The sequence below is a fragment of the Poecile atricapillus genome, chromosome 3, assembly GCF_030490865.1.
Source record: "Poecile atricapillus isolate bPoeAtr1 chromosome 3, bPoeAtr1.hap1, whole genome shotgun sequence".
Classification (NCBI taxonomy): domain Eukaryota; kingdom Metazoa; phylum Chordata; class Aves; order Passeriformes; family Paridae; genus Poecile; species Poecile atricapillus.
The window spans coordinates 39808595-39813588 of NC_081251.1; positions in this window are offsets into that span (position 1 = coordinate 39808595).

Genomic DNA, 4994 nt, shown 5'->3' on the forward strand with positions numbered 1-4994 from the left:
CATGATAGAGTCAGACTCTATTTTCTTTTATGCTGAAAAAAAGAGACGACAGAAAATGCTTGACAGACTTTAAATTTGGCCTCTAGTAGTTTTCAAATCACAGCCAGGGAACACTATTGCTGGGTGATGGTGGCAAATAGAATTTTGTTACTACTACAGTGTACTTATTACACACATTAATGTAGATGTGGCAGAACACAGTTGTGGACACTTCAGGTGTGAAACCAGTGGGTTTTAATTGGCATCCTCATGTGAGACCTCAAGAAATTACTCATCAAATAACAGTGTATTTTGTTCCATGCACACATGGGCTGATAGTTTTACTTCTCCGATTTGGATTTGTAGTGAGATAAGGATTGCATATAAGTATTTATAAGCCTGTCTATCTTAATGTCATATACTGATTTTGAAACATACTCTGATAGCTGATAACACACCAGTGAAGGCTATCTTTGCTCTGGTATCATTAGTGGATGTTTTCTGTTTCTGTTCACTGGACAGCAATGGTAAGATCATTTTGAGTACAAGTGGGTATTGACAAACTTAAGGAAAGTGACCCACTACTAATACAAGTTTCAAGATTTACTGAAAGTTCATGAACATCAGCACACACATACTACTGATGTATGCTGCTAATGTCTGAAATAGCTGTTCATTTAAAGCTTGTCGTTCAGAGGAGGTGACACTCTTTTGCATTGGCATTTTGGGAGCAGATAAATCCTGTTACACTTGCCATATAATACATGCTAGGTGTTCATTCAGCTGACTTACTGAGTGCTTAGTCCAGTTCCCATAGCAGATAGAAGCATTTGTTTGCATTCTGTCAGCTCTTGAGAGAACTTTTGCTGTAACTTTTATCCTGAGTTCCTTGGAAATAATCAGTTCATGATCTTTCTACATAAACTTCATAGACAGAAGTATTGCTTCTGTCAAGTTTTTTGCCAGCCTTATTTTTAAATTAACAGTACTTCCTGTCTTCAGGACAGTGCAAAAATGTGAAAAAATGGAGTTCTATCACTATTAATGCCATAGTTCTTGTATTGAAAAATAGGCTTCTAATTTATTTTTAAGAGAAGATAATTTTCAAACTGGAAATAGATAATCTAAGTTCTATTATTTCAGTAATACCCAATTGATTTCATGCATGTACTTTCAGGGTATTTGCATAACATCAAGGTTGAGTAATAAGAGATGAAAAGCATTCTTTTCACTGAAAATGTTAGTCACCCATCCTTGCCAAAATTGATGTTCAAAGAGGGCAAATTCTGTGCAAATTCTGCTCCATTGAAATTTTTCTGTTTTCACATATTATGTGTGAATTGTTATTTGTTCATATTATTATTAATTAATCATAAACATATCCAAGCCTGAAATTGCAACAACTGAAAATTGAAGAGGCCAGTCATGGAACCCCAGTAACAGAGTAACAAATGTTAGGATAATTTTGGTAATGTAAACAATTGAATTTTGCACATATTTAAAAGGCAGTAATTCATGTTTAACAATGTTCATGCCAATGCTGATCTTTTATCATCCATAAGGCAAAAACAGTTTGGAATTGTAAGGCACAAGCAAAAGTAGTTGTTTCTCTTTCCTTGGCAGGAGGTTATAACACCTGACAGTAAAAGACAGTGAGGAATAAAAGGTGGAAAATATTCAGGTTGTTGAACTTTAAAAAAGAGTTTGTATACAGGGACTAGGTTTGATTTTGTGTTTTTTAGCCAGAATAATTAATAATTTCCTATAATGAATGTAAACAATTTTCTATGACATTGAGTTCTCTTGTAAATAGTATGCTATATGAAATTCTGTATGCAAATGAGAAATTATTTTAATAACATTAAATGATGAAGCATTTGAAGAGCATTCTTTTGACTTCACCAGTGTTTGATCATCTTCCAATTTGCAGCTTTCAAACAGCAATAGGTAATATGCACAGTTAGACTTAACACACTGTTCTGAGTGTTCCTGTATTTTTGTTTGATACAGGTTTATGCTGGTATTATAATGAATTTACTACAGAATTTACTTCATCATGTGTTGAGCTTGCTATATTCCAGCCTATGTTATAAGAAGGATTAAAAAAATTGATTCTTTGAAGTAGATGCAATGGAAGCACTACAGTTCAGCAATATCTTCTGGCTACTAACAGAATTCAAGGAGACATGGTTGGAAAAGTGTCTCAGGTATTTTTCTTGATTTGGAAATTCAGTCTTTAGTTTATGATATAGAAGTATAACATCTGAAAGAGAAAGAAAATGAATTTTGCTAATTCACAGGGTTTTTTCCTCTCCCTAGAAGGAATGTATGTGGAAAGAAAAGTAATCTTGTCTTAAAAATCAGAGGTGCAGTTTACAAAACAAAAATGCCCTTTGGATTATCTAGGAAAATGAAAGTCACTACAAAGTATACAAATTAACACTTTTACTCTGGTTTCAAGTGCTAATGTCAGCCTCTCATCTTTGATTATGGTGTCTAAACACCATCTCATAAACTCATATATAGTATATTAAGTATATATACTTAATCTCATAAACTGACATGCATAGATGCGTGTATTTGCCTATACACAACCACTTAAAAATGTTGTCATAACCTTGTTCGTTGCTACTCTCAGATTGGAGTGGATGAATTAGCCACAGGTAGAATAATACCTGTCTCGGCAACAGCCTTCCCTTTCCTTCTTTTTAAGTGACAAAGGACGACTTTTGTAGTTGGTTACTTGCAGATCTGCTGGAATTAAGCAAATTGTTGCTCTGTTAGAACTTTCAACTCTTGTTGCACAGCTTCTTAAAAAAATTTGGCACAGGTTTCTAAATAATATCATTGGACTTTGTTGTCTGCATGAATCCATCTGACAGCTTGTTCAGATAAAACTATACTAGTTCTGTTTTCTGTAGGCTCATGAGTAAGGCTACTCAAGCTGTGGTTGATCCCTGAATGTTTTTCCTAGTGAGTAACAGTAGGCCAAGAAATTGGAAATTTCAACAAATCTGATAGATTGATGTTTCTTGTTTAATAGGAAATTTAGTACTCTTGCAGATGACAGAATAGTGACTGGTGGGTCACACTGAAGGTCAGTGTAGCCCAGTGCTGTGTCTCCAGCAGAGGCCAAAAGTGGGTGCTTAGAGAGGAATATAAGAACAAGACATGTAGTATTTCTCCTTTGAGTGTTTTCTGAGCCTCCAAATACATGCTGCCCAAATGTTTTGAACAATTCTACTTCATTATGGATACTCTATTCTAGCCCAAATAACAAAACATATTCAGTAAATGCCAAAGATACTTGGTCAGGAAAACAAGGTCTTTCTTTTAGGAATTGTTACGTAATGCTATCTCTTTGAGGTTTTGTTCTTTTAAAAATGAATATTCTAAATTGGAACGAATAACTTGAGTAGTTTAAAGAGGACCACCATTTGCCTGATGAATTTCCCAAACTCTCAACATGAAGAGAAAGGTAGGTCAAGACAGGTTGTGTTGCGAGATGAAATAAAATAAGAGATAAAGAGAAAAAAATAAACTGCTTTGTATTTCAGGAAGATCAGGAAGTGTTGCAGGAGCTGCAAGAGACATCATCTAGCTGGTAGTCTGAAGAAACAACAAGATTTTGCTGACCTTCTCATTTGTACTTGTACCTGTTGAAAAAAAAAACTGATTCTGTTTCAGATGTTTCTCTGGGCCTGTCTTCTATTAATACAGCTGTTTATCTACAGCTTAGACAAATTTGAGGGTGGTCTTTGAAGCGTAAGGAAAGTGATGTGCTGTAGGATGTGTCTGAACTTCTCGCCCTTGACAGCAAGAACATAGTTTGTTAGTATTTCAAAGTGTCATTAGCTCTGTCAACAGATCTGCTCTGGAAATACTTCTGTCTGCATCTGATTTATGAACTTGAAAAGGTACTTGGTTAAGAACTATATTATCAGGGTTTTTTCTTTCTGGAAGGAAAGATAAAAGAAAACTTTACGATTCTCATTCTAGACTCAAATTCACACCTAACTCCTCTCTCTCATCAATCTGCTAAAATCCCAGGTGAAAGATGCTTGGTATAAATAAAGTTTATAGCAGAAATTACAATGGGAGGAAAGAGATCACTCTTGTTTAAGTAATGGCTATGTGTCTAGAGAGGTTTAACAAGACCACAAGCAGAGATCATCAGGTCTTGGCAGTAGCAGTCAGAAGATCAGTCTTAATTGTGAGACACTATCTAGACACAGATAAGCTTCAGAACATGTCCAGATTTGGCAATTTTACCAAAGTACACAGATAACATAATACATATTTAAACCATTCAAACATTTCCTTCTATCTTTGATACAAAACAGCTCCCACCCACTTGACGTTATAGACCGAGTGATTCAGATCTATTGGCTCTTGGCTGTGGAAAAATCTGCCTTGAGGTCAGTTGTGGCTCATACCACAAGCAGACATCCTTTCTTTACTCTGCCTAACTTCTGCCTGCTATTTTAAATGGACACAATATCCTTACTTTCAGCTGCATTTGATTAAGGGTCTGCATAGAGTCATATGCAAAGTATAAGGACCTCTGAACACTGTGTATGTGCAGGAGCCTGTCTGGGTCAAAGCAGAAGGTAAAGGAGGTGGCTGTGACTCAAAATCCAGGATTGGGAAATACTGAGAGAGAGCCTAGAGGAGTCCATAGCTGCCACACTGATGGTAATCCTGTGTGAATACCTTCCCACCTGCTGGAAAGCAGCAAATTGTAGCAGCCCAGAAAATGCTTAAAAACTTCTGAGTTCTGCCGTGTCCCTGAACATCTTTCCTGAAACTGGAGGAGGTTTTTTTCCCTGCCCCCCATTTCCTGTATATAACAATCAGACTTTGGTAATTGCAACTTTTCTTTTAATTTTCTGAGTTACAAGCCCACATGAGGCCTTTCAGATTCATTATGCATGAACCAGTGTGTATCTGGGGATGAATAATGTTCCATCTTACTTTCTTTTTTCCCCTTGTTATGAACGGTTGTTTTTTAACAG